Source organism: Dermacentor variabilis, chromosome 11, assembly GCF_050947875.1.
Source record: "Dermacentor variabilis isolate Ectoservices chromosome 11, ASM5094787v1, whole genome shotgun sequence".
Taxonomy (NCBI): domain Eukaryota; kingdom Metazoa; phylum Arthropoda; class Arachnida; order Ixodida; family Ixodidae; genus Dermacentor; species Dermacentor variabilis.
This window is the reverse complement of record NC_134578.1, coordinates 66439594-66465850: the sequence shown is the minus strand read 5'-3', so window position 1 is coordinate 66465850 and position 26257 is coordinate 66439594. Positions and strand designations below refer to the sequence as shown.

At 46.2% G+C, this 26257-nt stretch overlaps 1 long non-coding RNA gene across 1 annotated transcript; it reads left to right on the top strand.

Moving 5' to 3' along the window:
- The first annotated feature begins 2600 nt into the window (after nucleotides 1–2600).
- LOC142564980 (uncharacterized) lies at nucleotides 2601–9376 on the top strand. The gene is made up of 3 exons (XR_012824723.1): nucleotides 2601–2745; nucleotides 5615–5666; nucleotides 9157–9376. It is a non-coding gene; the product is annotated as an uncharacterized LOC142564980 (long non-coding RNA).
- Nucleotides 9377–26257: the final 16881 nt, after the last annotated feature.

Genomic DNA, 26257 nt, shown 5'->3' with positions numbered 1-26257 from the left:
TTAGACACCAGTTTTAATCAGTAAGTTAGGCGCTTCCTCTCGGTTGGTTACTCTCCGAGTTTAATCACTGGCGCCTGGGAAAGGCATTTGCGAAAACTTAGAGGTATAAAGCACCAGAAAAAGGGTATTAAGAAAGAAAAACTGCAGGTCATGCCTTATATTCATAGAGTTTCGCACAACATCAAGAAAGTAGGAAGACGCTACAGTGTCAAGGTCAGTGTTTCGGCTCCTTGCAAGTTCAGTAGAGTGCCCCCCCCCCCATGGCGACAGGCAAGAGAAAGAGTAGGCTGCAATCTTCAACCATGCACAAAACGCACTACATAGATTGTATTTGTGGGGTAATGTATTCGATTCCCTTGACATGTGACATCATTTATATTGGACAAATGGGCAAGTGTTTCAATGAAAGAGCACGGGAACACCAGTTGCATGTAAAGAAAAAGGCAGGAGGCACTTCGGCGTTGCACTGGACAGACGCAGAGGAAAAAAAAAGAGGGCGGGAGAAACCACCCTCGCAAACCAATTTTTAATAAATAACGTTTCTGTTCTATGCGAGCGATGAGACAGAAAGAGAAATTGTCGAAGCATTCTCCCTACCCAGATGGCGACAAATGCATCAGCACGCCATCTTTCTCGTTGCTCCCAGAAAAAGTAAATTTTTGGTATGCCTTTCTGGTATTCCGCACCGTCCTGCTTTCCGACATGACTCCCGGTGGCCACACCTTGTCTCCTTCTACTCCCGCGACCCTGACAAAACGTGCGTTACGGTTACCCATCCCCGCAATCCTGGCATATTCTCCGGCCAAGATAACGTCGACGTTGAGGACTGGCTCAGCCTGAATGAGCTTGTTAGCCGAAAGACCCACTTGGTCCACTTGGTGATAATTGAAAGGGAAACCCCTTACTTTTCGAAGCGAGATCAGGGTGCCTTAGAACACGTAGTTATGAAGAGAGGTACTCTAAAGAAGAAGCATGTGCTTGCTGCGGAGAATCTAGGGAATCGATGGAACATGTTTTATTAAAATCCGAATAAATATTCCCTGCTGTCAGTAATGCCCGCGCTGGCCTTCTTGAAATCCTTGGTTTCATTGATAGAAGGAGAAAAGTAAAGGTGTACACAACTGAGACTAGTAAATGGTGATGGAAGCTTGGGGGCAAAAAAGTAGGAAGAACACAGAAAAAGCAGGCGCACAGAATAATGTTCCTAATAGTTTTTCACAAAGTATGATTCTGGTAAATCCTTGTGTGTTTTACAGCAAAACTATTAGCGTCTAGTTAGCCGGGATTTTTTGCTGCGTGGTTTCTCGGAAATAAAAAAAAAACTTGAGCCAAAAGCGACACGTGCGGACATCAATTTGCATCTCGCATGCGACATGCGTCGCAGCATACGTTTAAATAAAGAAATGAGCATAAAACACGCATCCAAACCAAATGATTGACGAGAACGCGCTCGTGACAACAATTCGAAACCCCTACCTCTGCACACATGTTTCCCGGACGCTGCCGCTGGCGACAGCAGCTTATGACGTGGGCATTGACGCCAATAGTCTTTTATGGAAGAAATGGAGCGGCCTAGCAAATGACTTCGTTGCGGCTGCAGCACCGCTGTGTGTAGGCAACGCGTAGTGAGGACTCCTGTGGAGCAACGTGAATACTAGGAGCGATTAAGGCAAAAGAAATCGCATTGCGACCAATGGTCGCCTAGGGCGGCTGGTCGTAGTACCAGAAATTAGAAGTACGTAATCTGTCCTAACTGTTCTGCAGATTGCAATTGTTTTTCCTCTAGTTTCACAAACGTTGTATGTGGAGCCATTTTCTACGGAGCCCAATGTATCTCTATGGGCATACTTTCTTAAATTTTTGCAGCGAAGCTGTGTGCCTCTGGTTGGTCGGCACTTTGCGTGTCCGTCAGCAAAAAAAAAAAATTGAACCTAAAGAAAGTGCGTATCAACATTGTAATCAGGCTTACACATGATGGATGATAACGGCATGATAACCGCATGATGGATGATAACGTGCCTGTGAACAATCCAAGGCACGTGCCTTCTCTCCACGTGTGTTTCCCTGTAGAGATTATGATTGCACAAGCTGCACAATCAGTGACTAACGTCACGAAACTGCATATTTAAATGGGTGACGTACCTAGCAATTCACTGTGTTCATTTCAAGGTTGCTGTTATGTGTAATCACGCCGAGATGAAGCTCATGCCTATCTTTGGTGCTTTCGGCATAATTCTCGCGAAAATATTTCAATATCATTCGAGGCTACACATCACAACTTACGACTGCAGATGCTGAATTCCAAATAGGCAGATGGTCCATCTAATCTTATTTCTCACCAAAAGTATCATCGGGATTCTCTTGCGTTTGCTGACTCACTTCGAGAGAAACAACTTGTCACATTACAGATGAACTATGGATCGTGAAGGGAAAATGCTATTTTGGAAGTCGGCGCATTTGCACTTGATTGATTTTCTCGACAACCTAACGAACAACATCCTCAACGACACACAGGATAGCTGAGAGAGAGAAATCAAGCCTGATTGCTTCAGACACGTGGCTTTGAATATTTGCGCTACAGTTGTGAGACATATATATATAAAGGGATTTAAAAGAAGTCTTCGGTCACAGATACCCTGCCGATTCAACCTGATAGTTGTCCTTCTAGGCGTCGTGCGGCCGATACAGAATGAAGACTTCAACCATGTTCCTGATTGCTCTAGCAGCGTTTTTTGTACTTGCAGAGTAAGCCTAACATTTCCATTGTAACTATTCTCGCGCTTAGAGCTGCGAAAATTTTGTAGATGCACTTAATAATGAACGTAGTTCATATCAAACTTATTCCGTTACCACTTGAAAGTTTCTTGAATATCTTATTAATAGACTTATGTCAGTACCAGTTGATTACGCGTATGTGAAGAGCAATATAAGCTGTTCGGGAGAGGAAAAATTCGGGAGAGGAAGTATCAAGCTGTGATCCTTTAGAAATGGCAGTTTTTTTAGTACGCCCATACCGAATGAAAATTCAGCCGAACAACTTCATGACGTACATTGGCAATAAGAAGCACGTTCGAACACTGGCGATTATAGTCCGCGTAGGAGTATCTTCGAAAGCATCGATATTAACGAGCACCATGATTGTTACCTTTTATAGATGCTGAGTAAGCACTTTCGAAGATTTCATTGAAGCACTCTTGAGGCTTATCAATACAGTTTTGAACTGTCGACAGGCTAGGCAAGTTTAGTCTCATTTTAAGCTACCTTTGAGGGTTGTACTGCTAAGAAGCAAAATATAGTCATGACGTTCTCCCTATCGGCCTTCCATATTAACTTTATCGTAACCGGCTATTGATAAAACTGCTGGTGCACATCCTGCACATATACGGCCTTGCCAGGAGATTTTAATGTGGCGATGATTCGTTTTACCAAGCAGCTATGATCTAAAGCCATAAATACTTGGATATCTTTGAGTGAATACTGTGTTTTCCTGAGCTCCTAGTAACGGACTAGAATACGAGCCGTGTTGCCGGCATTATTGCGTGAAAGAAAAGCTCAGGCATACTAATTGCAACTTTAATAAATGTTAAAGGTTATACTCAAGAACATTTTAACGGTAATGGACATACATGACCCCTTGATTGTTACGCGAGCAAGGTGAATTCCCTCTGTTTTGTTATATGCAGATACCTTGCAAAGTATTCCTACACAATCAGGATTGAGCGTTGGCTTCAGTTATTGCTTAGCATATGATCAGCCGCACATTTTCTTCCCGGGATGGTTAGTGCTTTCACTTGACATAGCACGATTCGTCTCAATATGTGCATTACGCGTGCTCTTATTGTCGTTTCTTTTCCTGGTGGGACCATGGCTCCAACCATGCTAACACGAAATGCCATTCTTACCGCATATTAATTTTATGTCCGCAATATTAGAAGTGATCACCTAGAACCAATATTCACTAGTTCATGCGTCGGAGCAGCTTGCTACCTAATTGAGAATACAGGTGTAAAGTACGGAACTAGCCTTTTTTCCTATGAAAGTGAATCAGAAGACCTGAAGAGAACGGCTGCTGCAGTGTACTTATCATCACAAGACTCACCGCTTCATACACCTAAATGCAGAGAAACAGTAACATAGGAGCGTTGGAAACTTTGGTCCAAAGGGTTTCACCGCCTTTAAATAACTGCTTTCGAGGAACCACAGGAGTTCCTGATGTGCACTCCCGAGTCTGTAAATGCAATATTCTGGACAAAGAACGTCCGAGTGTATACGTAAGGTGTTTAGTTTGATGCGTAACACTCTAAAGAAAATATCGTATCTATTCTTTGCTATATTTCTAATAGACTAAGTGGCCAGTGTACTCCGTGAAATCAGGGGAAACGGAAGTGTTCAGGTCTGCTAAGAAGAAATCCTAAGATTACCACAGTTACAAGATACGTGACTCTAAATCTCCCTGAAAAATGCACTGGCGTTCCAGTTCAGAATTTCCTATAACTGTGTCACTAAGAGTTTTGGACCATCGTAACTGAAATACCGAAGCATTTTGGGCAGACATGTCAAACGGGCATTCCAAGCTACATCGACTGTAGTGCTATAATTAGGAAGTTTGCTAAGCAAGTATGACTTCATGCTTTTCCTTTTCAACTTCGCATTTTCATGCGCCTAAAGCTAGGAATTAAACCTTCTTTAGCCTAAGTTAGTTACTTACTAAACTAACGTTCAAAATTTTCTTACGTCTCATTCCAATGTCACGTAGCCTGCTTGCTAAATCGGCAGTCGCTGGATAAAAAGAGCTATTTTTTTAACTTTTCCGAGTAAAAACAAACACATGAGGTGCATTTTTAGGAACAAATGGTTGCGTCTACAGAGTGTCCTATAACACATGCGGGAATAGTAGGGCCACTCTGCTAAATAGCTAGTGGCTCATGTCGTTCAGGCTTGTTACAGTCGATTTCACTTAGACATTTAATTGTGTTTGCTCTTGACTGTCATAAAAGAAATTGTGTTTTGTGTAATGGCACGTGAGTCAATGTTTCATGCTGTCCCCCCTTATGTAATGAAAATAATTTACAAGGTAAAGGACATGCAAATAAATTCCCTAAATTTATCTCTATCATTCTCATATATATATATATATATATATATATGTATATATATATATATATATATATATATATATATGAATAATTTGGCAGAAGCTTGACAGAGCGTCTTCCCTAACGCTCCAGCAATGGCACCACCTTATTCATGCCGCTAATACCATCGGCTACGCTTCCTCCATGACCACTATTGCTCGCGTACATGAAGCCGCTGGCTAACCAGGTGAAGTCCTAGGTGAAGTCCTAATAAAGCGGAATAAAGAGGAAGAAACAGTGACAAAGAAAAGCAAGGCGTTCCTATCGGCGAGCCACTGTCTCCTCATCATCATTTTTACTGATTCCGATTTATATTTCGCGTAATTGTTATACCAGGAGATGCATCGAGCCAATAAACACAAATAATTCGTCTATTGTACGATGATACATTCGATTATTTCTTTAATATACCTAAATTACATTATTAGAGCTTTCAGCATTGCATGCCCATCATTAGTAACACATTATCTTTATTTCAGATGTGGGCTGCCGGGAGAGGGCTCAGGTCCCGTTGGTGCATGTACAGCTGAGGTAAGCATTTGTTCTGGCTTTCTTCACCCCAATGATCACGCAGCTGCATTCTTTCTTTAGAAAGGATGCAGCGAGTTTCTCCTAGACATTGAAATATGCACGTGCCTTGTCGCGAGTTTTCTTTTCACTATGGAAGAAAGGTGTAATGCAAAGTGCGATAATATGGACCTATATATTATCTTCGAGCGGCAGCCGTAGTCTCTACGGACCACAATAACAGTACTTCAGTAAAATTAGTTCCCCGGTGGAAAGCGTGCAATATCCTCTGTTGCCTATTCACTTTCTTAAGATATATGTGCCTCTAAATTTTGCACAATAGGGAATGTGACAGTAGCATATATGCCGTACGAATATCATACGATGTCGCCATTTTATCTCACGCACTGCCCTTGCTAAGTAACTTTCTGCAAACAGCAGCACTACATGAGATGAGGTAACTAAGGGCATCGGTATAAACCGCCATGCCAAGCAGTGGTCGGCGATGTCGATTACATGCCGCCGGTGACGAAAGCAGCACCGAATATTACGTCCCAGTAAATTTAGCCACACCGAGCAAGGCCCGTAGGAACGTGGCGATCAGCTGATGCTGCAGCGCATATGTTTGAGAGCGTGGTTAGCGAGAGCATTTTTTTCTTTGGCAAAGGCACAAAAGCGGTGTGCTACATACTTCGTTCAGTGCACCTGAAGCTTAGGATGGCATGCTGCCAGCCATCCGAGCTTGCGCATGGTGGACTCTGAGCGGCTCGGGCGTAAGAAAGGTCAAGTGCGCCGAATACTGCTGGTCATTCTGATTGCGCTGTGATGCTCAATTCTAGGGCGTACACGTTTCGTCCGCGCTGTGAAAAACAGTGATGCAGGCCACAGTAGTTTACGGCGAACTTGGTGCGTCAGAAAATAAAAATAAAGTTATAAGAAGCATTCACGATTACTATACAAAAATGCGCTTAGCGTACTTCGGTGGGAGCTGTTTATTTGTGGTTCTATGTTGCACTGTGTGGTATAGGTGCCTATTCCCTTACCATAATGCATTACTCGTACACGGAAGCCAACCCCCAATTAAAGCACCACTTCTAATCAAGGACCATTTGGGAAGCCTATGTAAGGTCTCTGGCTGCCTCTTAGGTGGAATGTCTGCCACCAAGGTGCAGCACCACAGGCAAGAGCACCTGTGGTTTAGACCAATACAACAGCCGCTCAACGACCACGTCCAAAACGCTAGCTGTGACAAGAGAAGAATGCGATTAGGCTCCGTGTACTACCAGGCTTCGACGAGGCACCGCAAGGGGCTACATGTACCACCACACTGTAGCCCGACGTGGTTTTTACCACTGTGTTAGACTGCGCTATCTTCTGGATAGGCCCCACAAATGGTTATACAGTCATAAACAAAGAGCCTTCCCCCCGCCAGTTAACTGCCGAAGGACACTGGACGCTTTCAGTGAAGTGGCGGAACCATGCAGAATGTGTTTGGCTTGCGCAACAGGGACTGAAAAAGAAGCTGATGTTGCCGACCATCAGTGTGAGCCGAAAGCAATTAAGCACTGTTATAGCTACGTAATGGGGTAGTAATTGTGCCAGGAATATCCTTATATATATATATATATATATATATATATATATATATATATTTATATATATAAATAATACATTTAAATGGTGTGTAGCTTTTATTAGGATAGATGGCTGCGACTCGGCAGCCAAAACCAGCCAGTCCTTGCAACCCTTGCAGTTCGACTAGTACTCCTGCTTCCACCCCTTGTTTCGAATAAAGTTGCAAGTACTGTAAGCGTGTCAGTGCTTAAAGCAAAGAATGAAAATTAAGCCGGATTCCAACTTATGCAGTTTATATGGAAGGCAGAGACTACTACTGCCCTAAAGGCAATGACAAGGTGGTGAATCCTTAGCACATAATTTATAACGCTATCATAAATTTTCAATAATCTTGCTGACCAAGTTGGATTTGTTAAGATGGCTTTTCGTTGTTATTTCCCTTCAAAATTGCGCACATCTGGCCTCTGAGGCACATCCGGAACATTCTGTAACTGATAAAAGCGCAGTTCTTCGGAAAACTTCCGAATATCGCCTTGCTAGAAGTCAAGGAGAAGTACTGCGTCGTAAATCTTGTGTATACCTGCTTCCAGATGGAACTGCATCATTTATGATTGCGTTTTGGCTGAGCATTGTTCAAGCCGCATGCGTTACATGGCTGCGACATTTTGTTTTAAACAATATATCTGACATCACTTGGCTTGAAACTATAGCTGCTGTAACACTGCAGCTATGAATATGGCTTTCTTTTCTGATTTCCGAAACTACAGAAACATAATTGTATCAATACAGAATAGCGCACATTTTCTCACAATCTCACGAGCCATGCAACGCGCGTATTTATGCGGTAATAACGCGTTTCCGTTCATGTCGTCAAGAAATTTGGCCGGAGAAGGGTTGAAATCCGGGCCAGTTGGTAGATAGTTGCAGGGGGAAAAAACAGTCACGATAGCCAACGGACAAGAAGAGAAGTTGACACCACAATGAATTTACCAGCCGCTGTAGCGTGAACCTCTCATCTTGTCTTTTGCCTTTTGTGACTGGATTTTTCCTTCGAATTTGTCCGGCCACAGAAAACAGACAAATCGGAATGCAAAGCACGACAGTAGGATAAATTCTGCACGCGGATTGGCTCTCGTTTACTGGCGCGCATGGGACAATTCCGGCAGCAGCGTAACGCCTCTGATGCCACGCGACTCGTGATTGCCGCCGAATGAAATTCGTTGCGTGGACGTCGGTAGTTCACAAATAACAGACAAGGATAGGCTCGTGGTTTCACTGCACCGCGCGCAGCCATGCATGTGTTTTACACTGGACTGTGTTCGCGCCTTGATTGATGCAGAACCGACGCCATAAAGCAGATAGCATACTCGGATCATGTATGTACACGTTCAGCGAAATTCTAGAAAATAAAATGGGAAGCTATGCCTTCAGAGAAACAATCTCGGTCTGCCTGATATTTTTTAGGCTACGTATTAGACACTATACTGACGAGCATAAAATTCTTAATATTTGGTCGTTCGAGTAATTTATTTGTTCTCTTGATGTAGTCGTGCCTTAGCAATCTTTAAAATACGTATACGTACAAAAAATTCGCTCCAAGAGAAAAGACCCTGTAAATATACTGCAAAAGAAATAAAGCATAACAGCAAGAAAATACGAATCAATATTGCTAGTTTAATTTTAGTAATAGCATTTTCTAACACGATCCAAAAGTCAGTGCAATGTTCTTAAAAGAATGTGTTGTTTCCACTTTGAAGATTTGGGTCAAGACACTTCAAAAATTTATATAAGTATTGTCATCTAATATGTCCGGCTTCTGAACAAAAAATGTCAATAGTAAATTGTGGTATCACGTGTTTCCTTGTTTTAAGTCTATTATATCTAATATATTTATTATATGTGATCTATACACGTAACATTTTTTTACTACTTCAATCAGTGCGCTCCCAGCCAGATTGGACAGCCGTGTGGGCCAGGATGTACTTGCGTTCGAGACAACGACAGCTCTAACTCCGCTCTCTGCCTAGCGGATAACGCCCGGCGACCGGATAATGCTGGCGGACGAAAATAATAAAGAGAGCATTTAACTTACGTCGTTTGCCGCGGGGCTGGATCTTCACAAGCGTATAGAAAAATAAATGAGCCTCATTTGTCTTGCATATGCATTTATTTCATCACGGAATTGTCTAATAAACATACATTTTGCACAACGTAAAAACTGTGGCTGAGCTATGCCTTTGACTTTCTTACAGCAACATAAACAAAACAGGCAGTTTATTTGTGGAAGTACGTCTGAAATACCTCGTTGGTCATGAAGTGTTTACGTTAAGATACGTTCTGAGATGTTGTGATTCTACCTTCGTAGAGGAGAATACTCGGCCGTGTCTCTACATACTAATACTTCGACGGTGCTTCGTCTACTTGAAGTGGTAATTCGTGTTCTGCGCTAAGAAGGAGTGTAAGTCTAGCTAATCTACCTCATATTAATGGTGATCGGCGCCAGCGTGATTAACGCGCTAAGGGCTCAGTTTTATTGAATGAATGTGTGTTGTTTTACTGGTGCAAGGGCCAGGTATGGCCAAAGACCGCCATGCCGGTTTTACTGATATTGCGCAGTAGTGATGCTTTCTATGAAGCGATGAGACGTAGCTGTAAAGTGCGTAACATGTACATGTTGTAAGATTATGACGATGGCTAATGACGTGTACTATGAGCACTACAACGCATTGCGAAGATATGATACGATATACAAGATATGTCAGATGCAAAAATTGGCTAGAGCACGAGTGCCTCACCACAGCCCTTGAAACACGAGGGCCAGGAGGCACGTGCTTTACAAAACTACTATCACAGCGGCATCCTCTGAAGAGAGGATGTGCTAGCGCTGCAAATTTATGGGGCTAATAACATGTAAGGCAATATCTTTAAGTAAACCTAGGACTAGATTGGTGTAAAGATTAAACGGTTCTAAACCGAGAGACATTATAGGATGAGGAGGGATGTGCTGTCGATATGCTAGAGGAAAAGGTCTTTCGGCTTTCCGGCACTACAAAAGGACATAGAGCACGGATGCCTCCACCCGCACCTACCAAAGGTTGGAGGTTCATTTCCTTTAAGTAGAAAATTATGGGTGTCCAATGTGTGTCCTATTATGAGACAAACAGAATAGGACCTCTGTTCGGCATGATTTCGCAGTGGAGGGCCAGAAACCTAATTGTAGCTTTTTCACGTGCAGCTTATTTGTTTCCGCGTTCCACAAGCGTTGCCAGGGGTTTAGCCGTTTTCTTCGTAAGAAAGACCTTTGACGTGGCCTTCTGGTCCGCCAGAACATTACCCTGGATGCCCCTATGACCAGGCATCCAGCATATAATGGCATACTGCTTAGATATATAGGATTTACACAGGATAGAATAGAGCACAATAAGTAGATATATTTTGTGCTTTCAGAGTGACATCAAAGCCTTCACGACGCTTAGAAAGACTATAGATATAATTGCTTTTTGGAGTTTTCCATATATGCTTCACAGCCGACGACAGTACACAGGCTTCAGCCGTAAAAGTACTTGTTTCCGGATGCAGTTCATCGGTTTCAGGGAAAGATGGACCAACGGCAGCATAGAACGCTGCAGCATGTAACATCGAAGAGTCTTTCTAGAAATCTGTGCAGGAGTGCTTGTACTGTACTTCTAGAAAATGCATTTGGATTTCACGCTCTGAAGCGTGCTTTGTAACTTCTACTACCTGCCACTCCCAAAGAGGCCACAGCTTGATTGGATGCATTAGCGGTGTTTGAGGAGTGGTACGTGCACTTCGCTAAGCTCCCTCACACACTGCGAGAAAGGTTGTCTTACAGACGTACTATTATGGAAAATATGTATCGCATGTCATATGGTTCACGGTATTAGAAGATGGATGTTGGTGATTAAAGTATAATTTGAGAAAATATGTGAGGCTGATGTATGTTCTCTGCAGATGGAGTGACCGCTGGTTTAATTGTTCGTATAGGCTTTCGAGGGAGCTTCTTCTGAAAGCGCAAGTGGCTGAGCGGATACCTGGATGATTGTCAGGATCTAGCACCACGAGCATGCTCGGGGCAGCGTAGTTGTATAGGATGGCGTCATAGTCCAACTGTGATCGAATTAGGCTGTTGTGAAGACTCACTAAACTCTTCTCGTCGCTAGCGCATATTGTGTGGGATATAACCTTCAGTAATTTCATTGTTTTTAGATATTTTGCTTTAAGATATTTTATCTGTGGAATGAAAGTAAGCCTGGACTCAAGTATGATACATAGAAATTTATGCTCTTTGTGAACAGGTATTTCTTGTGCTAGCAGTTCCACATGAGGACCTGGAATCCGGCTTCTCTTTCTTATAAAAAGAGCAAGAACATTTGCGGGTGGGGATTTTGAATTCGTTTTTGCCTGTAATCTGCTTCAAGCCCTGCTGTACTTGTCTCTCGAGCACTGCGATGTTACAGGATTTGAAGTCTATTTGAATGTCGTCCACGTAGACGGAATAAAAAATGACCGGTGGTAATGAAGCACGGAGTGTGCCCATCTTAATGATAAAGTGTGTGCAGCTGAGCACGCCTATCTGCGGTATACTATATTCCTATATAAATGTACGTGACGATATATTCCCCATTTTGACGCGAAAGGTGCGACTTGACAAATGCCTTTCCATTAGGTTTAGCATGCTGCCACGGATGCCCATTCCCGACAAGTCTCTCAAGATTTCATAGTGCCATGTTATGCCGTACGCCTCCTCCATATTGGGGAATATGGATAATAAAAACTGCTTGTGTACAAATGCGTCACGGATATTTTCTTGAATGCGCGCAAGATGATCGGTTGTAGACTGCCCTTCTATGAAGCACCACTGATAAGAATCAAGCATTTTGTTCAGTTACAAGAAATATATGAGTCGCCTATTAATGATTTCCTCAAATAACTTACAAAGGCAACTTGTGAGAGCTGTCGGGTGGTAACTTTCGACCGAGGAAGGGTATTTACCCTGCTTCAAAACAGGCACCACAATTGCTTCTTTCCATGTGGATGGAAGGTTGAAAAATGCGAGTAGTGTAACTTGTGTGTCAGTGTGTAAATTTGTAATCATGTCATACAAGACTGTCAGGTCCTGGTGCGAACGCCTGCATGCGATCAAGGAAGCTCTCAACACAGTAATAGTGAAATGCGGGTGGTTTCGTTCATTCTGATGCTGTTGTCCTACAGGCAGGTATTGGCCGGCTTGACGCATGCAACCTGACCATGTACGGCGACTGCGCCAGTTGTTCAAGCACAAGTGTGCAATTATAATAATGACGTAAAAGAAACGGCCTATTTCAATAACTTCATAAGTTACAGGGCTGGTAGTCTCCGTATATTCATACGACGCATATAATCACTTTCACAAAATTTCACGTGTAGTACCGGTCACTTCAACGTATAAGGGCGAGAGCATTCTTCATACTTTGCGAGATCAGTGTTACAGGAAATTTGAATGGCTTCTAGGATACTCTAACAGTGCCCAACTTCGGGGACATAATCGCCATCGCAGTAAAGGGTAGTACCAAACGCGCAGATGTGAATTGTACGGGTAACAGCGTTCTTACTGCTCTGCGAAAATGGCGCGCTTAGCCCGTGCTAGCGTTGCTAAGCCCCTAAGCTCTGATTTGTCGGGTGGTCACTGCGCGAAATTTAGCGAAAGTTATTTAACTCCGATAGCGAATAAAAATAATGCTGACACAGTTTTCCGCGGAATTTATGAAAGCTGCTTTCATTACAAAGGGTTTCTAATTGCTCAGTGCCTGGGTAGTCCGTAATAATAATAATATTTGGGGGTTTACGTGCCAAAACCACTTTCTGATTATGAGGCACGCTGTAGTGAAGGACTCCGGAAATTTTGACCACCTGGGGTTCTTTAACGTGCACCTAAATCTAAGCACACGGGTGTTTTCGCATTTAGCCCCCATCGAAATGCGGCCGCCAGGGCCGGGATTCGATCCCGCGACCTCGTGCTCAGCAGCCCAGCACCATAGCCACTGAGAAACCACGGCGGGTATGGGTAGTCCGTGGCTTCTCGTAATAAATGTACTTGCTTCAGCAAAAGCGCTTGCTTTGACGCTTCACAATTGACCATCGGCGGCGACCACAGGGGGGGGGGAGGGGGGGCGGAGATTCCTCCGAAATTCCCCCCACCCGGCGATGCTGAAGCCTGTCCGCCTCCGCCCTCAAGATGTCTTTACCAGAGTTCTGTTCCTCAAATCATTTGAGGTTTCTTTATATTTGCCTCTACCATTTGACTTAAAATTACAGTATGACCAAATACTTACTGCGTAATTACTGACCGGGACGCGCAGAGCTTCTGATTCATAATTTCGCTTAATTTCTGCAAATCCTGACAATACGAGGACAAGGGCATTAAACGCACCAGCCGCGCACACTTCATCCGTATTTTATTGGCTCAACATTTTTTTTAATTTCCTCTGTTAACACGACACCATGCAGACAAAATACGTCTAAGTATATACACTGGACGAAGTTTGTTAAATTTTTTTAAAGAGACGGAGGTAGCCAATTACCAATTATTTCTGATTGTATGGACAGCCTATGCCTAGAGAACGAATGCGTTGCTGCATGTTCACTTGGCTTCAAATTGTTTTGTGTGCTTTTCTGGCTGTTAAAGGGCCCCTCACCAGGTCTGGCTATTTCGAGCTGACAAGCGCAGATCATTCATTGTGTGATAACGCTCGTGTCTGTAAAGCATTACATGGCTACGCGCCACGGAAGGATCTGAAATTTCTAACCGAACACCCTTTTCCTTCTCTCGCGGCCGCCGCGCTCCAAGCCGGAGGATACATACTCGCGTCCCTGCGCCTACGTACTCGAGTCCGCAGTGTGACGTCGCTGGCGGTGCCACGTGACTTCGAGATTTATTCTGGGCACCATCTGTTATTTTTGTGATCTGTTGCTTGAACTAACGAACTGAAGTTTAGAAAAAATAATAAACAGGAACGGAATATGTGCGCGTTTTCTGCTTTACCTCGCACTGAAGCCAGAGAGATGTACTTCCGCTTCGTCTGCTTGTGCACGTGACCGCACGGCCGTGCGGTCACGTGCGCAGGTACCGAAACTATGCCATTTTCTACCGTGTTCCAGCGCGTGATCATGCTCTGCGATCGGCTTGTTCTGCCTCCAGTATTCGTGCAGCACTGAATTATACCGCTAGTCATGTGGCCTTGCGCACAGCGCGGAAAATCGTGCGCAGCGCGAAACGATAACAGCTCGCGAGCAACGCCGCCAGCGAAAGCGTTCATCGCCGATTAAAAAAAAAAGAGCTCGGATCAGAAAAAGTGAAGAGGGGGCCGTGACGTATGTGTCTCGCGACCTCCGAGTTCCGGCAGGAGAGAACGCACGGAAGGAATTTCGCTTGTGAAGGCTAGACGGGGCGAGAGGAGAGGGAGTCTCGCTATGCAGTGGAGCCCGCCTGTTGAAATCATTGGTTCGCGGCGCTGAAGTATTTCTATCTCGGCTATTAATGAGCCAACTTGAAAAAATTTTGCGGCAGAATGCTCCCTAGAGCACAAGTAACAACTTCCAGCTTATAACTTAAATTTTCTATAGGGCATGGTGACGGGCCCTCAGTGACCCCTTCGGCAGGGTCTTCTATCAACGGCGTGGGAAACGCTTGGGAATGATCTTTCTCTAAGTATTGTTTATCTTTCCAGTAGGCGATGCTAACGAGACACACAAGAACACATCGGAGAGGTCCTTTTCTTGCCTGCGGCGACTAAAAGTGTACTTGCGGCCGACGGCGGAACAAGCCCTTTTGAACTATGTGGAAGTTTTGCAGACTCTCAAAGAGCTATCCAACAAAATCAATTCTAATAATATTGCCGACCACTTCACTGCCAAACGAAGTGCTTAAATGGACCCTTCTCACCGATGGTGAGACCATCGCATCGGAAAAGAACTGAAGTCATTATTAAGAAAGAGAAAGTTGCCACCTTACAAGTCAAAGCAAACCACCTGGCTTAGAAAACAGTGCGAAAGTTATACGAAAGAAGGAACATCAGGTACATAACAGCAAAAGCATGGTGGGGACTTTTGGGTACGCGAAAACGCCTAGTTGCTCTAGTTGCAAACTCTAGTCAATTCTGCGCGTTTTACTTCCTTTTTATTCGTAATAGGGTGTATTAGCTGCTCAATAACACAATCCACTATTCCTACTTGTTCTCGTGTCCTTGCGCGCTTTTGAGATATCGCTGTGTCATTTATTTTTCTATGTATTAATTTGTTAATATGGCTGTTTATTTCTGGGACCGATAGTTTATTACTCTACGAACTTCTATTCCACAACCGTAAATATTTGAAACCAGTGGCATAAGACATGCTTTGACAAGTAATTCAACTATTGTGCTACTGGGGTCACATTGCTTTATGCTAATAATACTAGTCATAAGTTGTGTTCATAAACCGTTATATAGTACATTATTTTTTTATTGTGGGCCTTATCTTCTCAACTGACCTTTCGTCAGAAAAATATTTCTTGATCGTATCTGTGCATTAAAATTTTCACAAGGCATTGCATGGCTCTTTTCATTGATGTGCGACCTAAAGGGACACTAAAACGAAATCATACATCAGTTTAGAATAATAAAGCATTGTTTGAGAACCCTGCCGGTAGTCATTTCAATGTAATAGTTCGATTACTAGATGAGAAAATCAAGATCGAGGTATTTGTATTTGAATTTCGCGCCGAAATCCCGCTGCCGGTACGTCAGTGTGACGTCAGTGTGACGTCAGGCATTCCAAAGTATGTTTTCGCATTTGGGCCGCGTTGGATGAGTAAAGGTTTCCGAAATTTGCCATGTTTAATATTCGGTTCAATTAGGAGACAATGTAGTCAATCTGTACCGCTGTATAATTAAGTAGGCCCTAGAAGGCGCCATCAATATCCATGACATCACAGCCACCACGTGCGGCAACTTCAAGGAGGCGTCGCCACCCGTCTTTCGTTCTTGCGCTTTTGCTCGCTCACCAAGAGTCATATCGTGATACGTGGTGTGTTTGATGCTGTAGAAAGGTAACTTACTGATGCAGATAAAATCATTTTTGTCTTTAGTCTCCCATTAAAAATCCCATATATTTCCCTAACGTGTATAATTCAAAACGCTTGTCCCATGGCTCATCAGAATCACGCCAGTGTGCGGGTATTGCGAGGGTACTCAGGCTGTGAAATTTAACTGTCTCCTACCATGTGGATGCATGTCATGTCTTCATGGTCACCAGAAGTTCCTTCCAGTGCAACTGGTATAAAAGTGATTATATATATATATATATATATATATATATATATATATATATATATATATATATATATACATACAGTGAACTCTCACTTTAGTGAACTTCAAGGGACCGAAGGAAATAGTTCAATTAATTGAAAGTTCACTTAACTGAATATTCACTAGATCAACGTAAGCAAGGCATACATAGTCAAAAGTTTGAAGTGCAATTCATGGAGCAAAAGACATGGCATCCACAGTGTTAGAAATGTGTGAAATGGAGTTTGTACATATCAAAAAGTACAAGGTTCATAGAGAGAGAGAGAGCAAATGATAAATGAAAGGTAGGGAGGTTAACCAGGACTGAGCCCGGTTGGCTACCCTACACTTGGGAAAGGGAAACGGGGACGGAAAGATTATAGAAAGAAGAGAAAGTCCACCGGGGATATCGTTCAGTAACTCAGTCCGGATCACAGACGCTGACTCAATCCTGTATCTTTCAAATATCGCAGCAGCGCTTTTGTGGCCTTTTGTAGCTGCGATATGCGAGGCCATGGTCCCAAGATCTTGTTCAATGTGAACGGTTTTCTATCTAACTGGTTGAGAGCTGTGCAGAGATCTTGTCTTTCATTTTCAAATGATGGGCAGTAGCACAGTAGATGGTCTATAGTTTCTTCGACACCGCAGGCATTGAACTCGGCGCTATCAACCATTCCAATTAAAAACGTATATGCATTCGTGAATGCGACGCCCAAGCGTAAGCGGCACAGCATTGTTTCCTCATTACGCGGAAGCCCTGGTAGCAGCCGTAGTTGCATAGATGGATCGAGGGAATGCAATCGATGTTGAGTGAAATCAGGTGTGTGCCACTTCTCCAATGTCATACGGTGCGCTAGCTTGCCTAAGTGTTGGGCTGCGTCAGTACGCGATAAAGGTATAGAAACAAGGGTTACTCCATCGTGTGCTTTCTTAGCAGCTTCGTCAGCGAGGTCGTTGCCGGAGATACCGCAATGGCCAGGCAGCCACTGAAACACGACGTCGTGCCCTTTCGCAATCATGTGATGGTGCATTACTCGTATCTGCGATACGAGTTGTTCACAGGACCCGCTACGAAGAGATGACAGAAGACATTGTAAGGCCGCCTTTGAATCACAGAATATTGCCCACCGATTAGCCGGTTGGTTGTTAATATAATCAACGGCACCTCGGAGGGCAACAAGCTCCGAACAGGTCGATGTTGTCAAGTGAGAAATCTTGTATCGGATGCTTAGTGATTGTGATGGTATAACCACTGCCCCGGTGGAGCTGGTCTGGGTGGAAGAGCCATCCCTATATATGTGGACTCGGTCAAAGTAGAAGGTGTGCAAACAATCTAGAGCTGCTTGCTTCAAGGCCAAGGTAGGCAGGCCGTTCTTCTTTCTTATCCCTGGAACCGTAAGACGCACTTGAGGTTGTTTTAAACACCACAAAGCTGAGGTTGAACGTGCTGATGGTGTGAACCCCGATGGTAGGGAGGCACGATGCTTGCTGACCTCGTTGGAGAAGGATGCCTGTGGTCGTCGTTCTGGCAGACAGGCAAGAAAGCATGATTGAATCCGTGAAATATGACGAACATGGGCCCTAAGCGAGTCGGTGCTGATGTAAGTCGTGATCGGATGGTCTTGAGCCATTATAATGGTTCCTGCGGTTGAGGCGCTCCGCGGAAGGCCTAGGCAAACACGTAGTGCCTGTGCTTGCACGCTCTGAAGTTCTCGAAGATTTGACTTGCTTGTTTTAGCAAGCACGGGAGAACTATAGCGTAGAAATCCGATAAAATGTGCTCGATATAACTGTAGCATGGAGCCCACTGACGATCCCCATGTTTTGCCGGCGATGAACTTGAAGATGTGAACAATAGATGTGAGCCTCTTCTTCAAGTGGGCAACCTGAGGGCTCCAAGAGAGGTCCCGGTCAACAATGACACCCAAAAACCGATGATGTTTCTTGTAGCAGATAGGCTGGCCATTGATGTATACTGGATAACCAGACATCGCTTTTCGCGTAAAAGCGACTAACGCACATTTTTCTGTTGAGATGGTAAGGCCTTGTGTCCGAAGATAGTCAGATGCCTGTGTTGCTGCTTGCTGTAGCCTTGCGCGAACCTGCAGGCGAGTGACCGCTGATGTCCAGATGCAGATGTCGTCGGCGTATATTGAAACACTCACTGTTTCCGGTAGGGATTCAGCCAGCCCAAGAAGCACGAGGTTAAAAAGAACAGGGCTTAGAACACCGCCTTGGGGAACGCCTCGGCATGTGTAGTGGTCAGTAGCCGGACCATCTTCCGTACGCACGAACAAGGACCTTTGTGTCAAGTAGTTTCTGATCCATCGATATACTCGCCCTCCTAGTTCAACTCTCAGAAGTGCGTCTAGAATGGTTTGATGGGAAAGATTGTCGTAAGCGCCTTTCACGTCAAGAAAGAGTGCGACTGATAATCGCTTCCGATGTTTTTGTTGTTCTACAGATGAGACCAGATCGATGACACTATCAATCGATGAACGGCCTCGTCGAAATCCCGCCATTGAGTCAGGGTAAATTTTGTTGTGTTCAAGGTACCATTCGAGACGCATGAGGATCATACGTTCCATGAGTTTCCCGACGCAGCTGGCAAGTGCTATCGGCCGATACGATGTCAGTTCGAGCGGTGACTTTCCTGTTTTTAGTAGCGGTACCAGGTAGCTTCGTTTCCATTCCTGTGGGACGACACCATCTCGCCACGAGCTGTTAAAAAGGCTGAGGAGTTCTCTTCGTGCTTCTTGACATAGCAGCTTCTAACTCTTCCATAGAGAATGGAGCGTCCATACTTGTATCTCGTGGACAGGGGATGTCACCTGAAGTCATGTCAAAGACTAAAACTGTGCCGCCGGCGACTTTCGCACAAAATTCCTCCGCAACTTCTACCTCACGGTGGTTTTCATAGAGAGCAAGGGCGTTGAAAGGGCGTCGTCGCTGGGGGCTTGAGCTAAGGCCCCGTAGGGTACGCCACACACGGGATAATGGCTTGCGGGGGTCCAGTGACTCGCAAAAGCATTTCCATCTTTGATCCGCTAGCTTATCCATTCGTCGCTTTATCTTATTTTGCATGCGCCGAGCTTCTCTGAGGTCAAGAATTGACTTCGTGCGCCTGTACCTCCTTTCAGCTCGGCGACGAAGTGCACGAAGCCTTTCCAACTCAATGTCATTCTCTGTACGCTTTGATGAATGTGTGAAGCAACGCGTGCAATCTTGCATTGCGTCAGCAATTATTTCTTCTAATTTGCGTGCGATACGTTTCTGGCATGTGTCTTCTACACGAGCTTGAAAGACTGACCAGTCGATTTGGCGAGATACAACCGGTAATGCGGCGTCTAGTCCAACGATTCTCACATAGGTTGGAATGTGATCACTTCCATGGGTTTCAATATCGGTGAACGACTGCACGCTCGAAGTCAGGCAACGTGACACAAAAGTTAAGTCAAGGCAGCTGCTGTACGTTGTTCCTCGCAGAAATGTCGGGCTTCCATCGTTTAGAAGACATAGGTTGTGTCCTGATGCAAATGATATTAGTGACCTGCCCCTCGAGTTTATCCTGGAGCTACCCCATATATGGTGGTGAGCGTTGAAATCCCCTGTTATTATCCAAGGACCGGGAGTAGCAGTCATAATATCTTCTAGTCTTTTGCTATCAAACTAACTGGTTGGGGATAGGTAGACGCCAATAAGAGTAAAAGACAGCCTCTTCTTTTTCACAGTAACACAGACGTATTGGTTACCGTCATGTGGCGCTACGGGTTGGGAAAAATACGTAAGGTCTTTGCGGATGTAAACCAAAACCTTACTGCTACGGACACACGTGGTTGAAACAAAAGGTTCATATCCTGATAGTCTTATGGAGGCTGATAAGTTCGGTTCACAGATAACCAGTATAGGAAAGTGGTTGTCAAACACAAACTGCCGCAACTCCGAAATACGTGACCTCAAGCCTCTCGCATTCCATTGGAATATGGAGGCACTTCTGACATCATCCCGGAACGATCGCTGTTGTCGATAAGGCATGGTTCTGCTGTAGAAGCCCTCAAGCACTGGACTTCTGAAGGCTCTCAAGAACCGGATTGATGGCATCCAGCACTTGCAACGCACTTCGAGCTGTTGGTGTCTGTAGCTTGTCCAGAAGAACACGAATAGCACTCATCAGAGAGACAATTGATCAGGAACCGATGAGGTATCCCTTGCTGTCGAGCTCTGATTTCGCTCAGTAGGGGCCTGTCGCCGCGGGAGTGCAGGCCAAGCGTCAGCAACCGTGCTGTTCGATGCACCTGTTTCATTTGAGCTGACTGCGTTTGGCCGGGGCGGAAGAGCGGGTGGTAATGTACGCGGCTGGCGTTCTGCAGAGGCTTTGGAGGTTCTTTATCGACGTCGGCGACGTGATCGTCGTCGCTTAATAGATGCTGCTGCTTCTCGGTGAGACGAGTGGTCTCTAACCATCTTTTTTTCAATATTGCCATTTCCTTTCGTATCAAAGGGCATTCCTTCGAGGATGCATCGTGAGGGTCGCTACAGTTTGTGCACTTCAGCACATTGGCCTCGCACGTGTTAGTGGTGTGGGGCCTAGTGCAGCGAGAACAGACGGTACTGTTCTTGCACACACTACTCACATGTCCAAACTTCATGCATTTCCAACACTGCAGAGGTTTTGGTATAAACGGCCGAACTGCGTGTCGAAAGTGGCCCACTTTTACATGCGATGGGAGGGATTCGCCCTTAAATATGATCTCAACACACCGTGACGTGCCGAGGCGAAACGCGTTTGTGATGATGGTGTTTTCGATAGCCGGCTTGATTAAGATCGACAGATCGGAGTCGACAATGGTCTCGTCAACATCGTAAATTACGCCAGTACTGACTTGTTTGCCTAGCGGAATATGAGGGCGGGCTTTCATCCCGTCAAGTTTCGTGACATTGCGCAAGGAATCCAACGCAGCTGCGTGTTCTGCGTCAATCGCTAGGACGTTCTTACGGGTGTTCACTCTGATGTCTTTGATTTCATTCGGAACTAGCACCTCTAGATGCGAAGACACGGCTTGCCTGTTGAGGCGTCTCAGGTTCTCAGTGGCGAGAACTGGCGCGAACAGGATGGTGAGCTCCTCGGTATTGCGCGAAGATCTCACGGTGGACTCACTCGAATTCGATGATGCGCTGAGAAATCTTCGCTTTGCTTTACGACTCCGCACCAGCTCGAAGGTGTCATCACAAGAATCTTCACCGCTGACATAGTACTGCATCGTGTCATCGCTGTCAGTGTCGCTCTCGGTGCCGTTGCGCTTCCTGGAGGCAGCCGTCGCGGGCACTGCCGAGTCCGGCGGACGCGCGTGAGACTCCATCTCCGTCGCAGTTGAGGAGGAAACAGCAGTTCAAGGCAGAGTCCAAGAAATTCACAAAATGAGTAGAGCTGGAAGACTCGGCGTTCTGCCTGAAAGACACTTCGTCTTTCGCTCGTTCGTTCGTTATAAGGTTCGTAACAGTTATAATGCTGCCTTTCTCACTTAGAAAAAAAATCTGTTATCTTGTTCAAAATTCAATGTTTAGAAAACAGAATGCCAGAGATAGAGTCCAAGGTGCAGGAAATGGACACCAGGACGTCGACCCACGTACGTCCCGTTTACTTCACGGATGCCACGTTGGTACCTACGCCGCCATCAGTGCACATTCCCGGACCGATTAATAGAACCATCTCCCTCGAGACCCTAGTAGCAACGCCGGAAGGCACTCTATACAGCAAGGATGGCGCCACACACCCAATTTAGGATTTGGCAGTGGAATTGCAGGGGACTCAGCCATAAAAGATGCACCCTGCAGCAGTTTGTTCGCACTCACAAAGAAAAGCCACATGTTATATTATTGCAAGAAACGATGACTGATCAGATTTCACTCCAGGGATACAAAGCTCTTGCTCTCCGTGGGGACGGCAGAGGAATCTGCACATTAATCAGCAGCAAGTTCACTTTCGTCGCACACGATCTAGGGGTCCGGCCTAGCAAGACGGAGACCTGCCTAGTAGAAGTCATCCCAAGCCAATCCAACATCTCTAGCATTTTTATACTTAACGTATATAGCAGCCCGGGCGATCACAGACAACGTTTCAAAACCATCATCACTAGGGCAACGAAACTCGCCCGAAACTCTCCACTGGTTGTGGCCGGCGATTTCAACGCCCCCTTCCACGCGTGGAACTACACGCACGACACGGTCAAGGGCAGAAGCCTGTGGCAGGAGGCGGGAGATGCGGGACTCTCTCTATTGACGGACCCAGCCTTTCCCACCAGACGGGGCACCTCCTCGACCAGAGACTCTGTCCCGGATCTCGCCTTTGTTAAAAACGCTGGCTCAGCCATGTGGTCGAATCTGCTCATAGACCTCGGTAGTGATCACTACATTACGGCCACCAGCTTACAAGTGGAGCAGAAAAGAAAGAAGGCGTTCTCGGTGCCCGACTGGGACAAATTCCGCGAGATTCGCAAGGCCCGCGCCGCCCGTGGAGAAAAGCCGGAGAGTCTCGTCCAGTGGTGTGCACTAATTGTGCAAGATGTCTGCTCCACAACCAAAACCATAGAGACGGATCTACAGACAGACAAAATGGATAGCAGGCTAGCGCACCTTCTCGAGGCTAAGCAATCACTTCTCGAGAGGTGGAAAAGCCAACGCTTGAATCGCAAGCTCAGAAAAAAGATAGCCGAGATCAACAAGCAGATCGACGAGCACTGCCAAGCCCTGTCTAGGCAGCAATGGGACGACATTTGCAATTCAATCGACGGGCAGATGCGCACGGGAGGGAAGTGGAATCTTCTCAAACACTTGCTCGACGACTCCGGCACCAAGTCAAACCAGAGAATTGTCCTCGCTAAAGCGCTCCACGAAGCCAAGAAGTCGTCTTCGGAAAAGGACATGCTGGAGATGCTGGCTAAGAAGTACCTGCCGCTCAAAACTGTGGCCGATGAGGCGGCATACCCAGTATACAAAGGGAAGCCGAACTCCGCGCTGGACGAACCTTTCACAATCAGTGAAATCCGCCGCGCCCTACACGACCTCAACGGTAGGTCAGCACCCGGCCCGGATCACATTAACAACAAGGCTCTCAGAAACCTAGAGGACGCATCGATCGAGTTTCTTACAGATGAGATAAATCGGATTTGGGAGCAGGGAATTGTACCGGAAGAATGGAAGTTGGCGAAGGTCATACTAATCCCAAAGCCCGGTAAACCGCCGAGCCTGGACAACCTCCGGCCAATCTCACTGACGTCATGTGTAGGGAAGGTGGCCGAGCACGCCATCCATAACAGAATTGCCGAGTATATCGAGACCAACGACCTTTTCCCTCACAACATGATAGGTTTCAGGCCAGGCCTCTCCACCCAGGACGCCATGAAGCTTATCAAGATCCAAATCCTGGAACGCTGCACTCGGGACACGAGAGCCATCCTTGGTTTGGACCTGGAGAAGGCCTTTGATAACATCCGTCACGAGTTCGTTCTCGACGCCATCTCCAAACTCGACCTGGGCTCGTCCTTCCATGCCTTCGTCCGGTCTTTCTTGAACAAACGATGCGCCATCCTCAAGGCTGGAGATTTGGAATCGGAGAAAATGGAGCTGAGCAGAAGAGGCACCCCCCAGGGGTCAGTCATCTCACCACTCCTCTTCAACATCGCAATGGTCGACCTCTCAAGGTATCTAGGCAAGGTCCAGGGCATCGGTCACACGATCTACGCGGACGACATCACTGTCTGGTGCGCGGGTGGCAGTGACGGACAAGTCGAAGCCACTCTCCAAGAAGCTGTCGACCCTACAGAGCGTTTTCTAACCGACACGGGACTCCGGTGCTCCCCAAAGAAATCGGAGCTCCTTCTCTACAGCCCAAGTAGAAAGGGCCGCAAGCCACGGAACTGGAAACCCCCCTCTGAAATTGACATTAATCTCTACACCAATTGCGGGAGATCCCATTCCCAAAGTCGCGTCCATTCGTATCTTGGGAATGACACTCGAAGGGGCGGGCTCGAATAACATCACCATTCAAAAACTAGCAAAAAAGACGGATAGCGTCATCGGTCTATTCAGGCGGGTAACTAACATAAGGAGAGGCCTGAGCGAAGAGAATCTGTTAAGGCTAGTCCACGCTTTCTTGTTGTGCCATTTTACGTACGTAGCGGCCATGCACGTCTGGAAGAGGGCCGAGCGAGACAAGCTAAATGCCATGATAAGGAGGGGGTTCAAGAGCGCGCTCGGACTACCCAACTACACACGAGCCGACCAACTCCTGCAGTTGGGTATTCATAATACCCTGGAAGAGATTGCAGAAGCACAAGAAAGGGCACAGATTCTTAGCCTCTCGGGCACCAGGGCGGGCAGACGACTCCTAACTGAGATGGGCGTCCCCCCGGCCTCTGTCGAAGATGCCTACCAGGGCCTTCCGAAAGAGCAGAAAGATAACATCATAATATCGCCCGCACCGCGCAATATGCATCCCCAGCGCAACGTAGAAAGAAGGAAGGCCATAGCGGTAGCGCTCCTACGCCGCGCAACAGAACTCCCTGGCGGCAGCTGCTTCGTTGACGCGGCCCAGTATGCAAACAGCAACAATTTCACGGTAGTTTCAATCAACCACAGAGGTTCGACCGTTAACGCCGCTTCGGTACGACGCATGTCGTCGCATGCGGCCGAGCAAGTGGCCATTGCCCTGGCCCTCCTGGACGACGGACATGCCAATATCTTTAGCGACTCCAGGGCAGCCATCCACGCCTTCAGCGTTGGCGCCGTGTGTAAGGAAGCCTGTCGCATCCTCGAAGGAAAAAGCATCGCCACCCACACTCTCACGTGGTTCCCCGCTCACATGGGATCCATCATGGGAAGCCCAACAAACCTCAACGAGCTGGCCCACTCCAAGGCGCGAGGTCTCGCTTTCCGCGACCATGGAGAACTCCAACGCCGGCCCTCAGTGGTGGAGAACAGAGATCGACCGACCACATACAACGAAATTGCGCAGCACTTTTATCTCGGCAGGAGAGACTTTCCCCTTCCAAAAAAGAAGTTAAATAGAGCGCAGGCATTGACCCTCAGATTATTGCAAACAGGTTCATATCCCAACCCGGCTTTATTCCACAAAATTTATCCCGACACCTATGCCACTAGTTCTTGCAGGCACTGCAATGACATCGCTAGCCTAGACCCCATGCTCTGGCGTTGCCCCTCGTTACGAGGCACGGAACAAATCAATAAGGACAAGTGGCTCTCCGCTATCAAGAGCCCCGATGCCGGGGCGCAACTATGGGCTGTCCAGAGGGCCCACGATGCGGCGGTCGGGCAAGGCCTGACTGTCCCAACGTGGGAGCGGCCCGCAGCGCGCTGAGTAGCGTACCTCAGGACCTTATTAAAGTTTTGCATCCATCCATCCATCCATCTTGTTCTCCGCTTGTACTATTAAAGCACAGGAAAGTAACAAAACTGTCCGAAGAGTCAATGTTTTTGTACACTTCTTCTGGCACAGCTTGCTGTTGACACAAAGTCTCTCAACTTTCCAATGTACCCTACAACCTCAGCTAGAGGGCTTGAAATTGGCTCGGCAGTTGCCTCTTCTTCGTCTCTTTTTCGAAAGAAAAAGACGACGAGCATGCCCACGACCAGCCGCTCGAAAAAAAACACACACACCACGTGGTTTGTGGTGTGACAGATCGCCGCTTTGCTCTG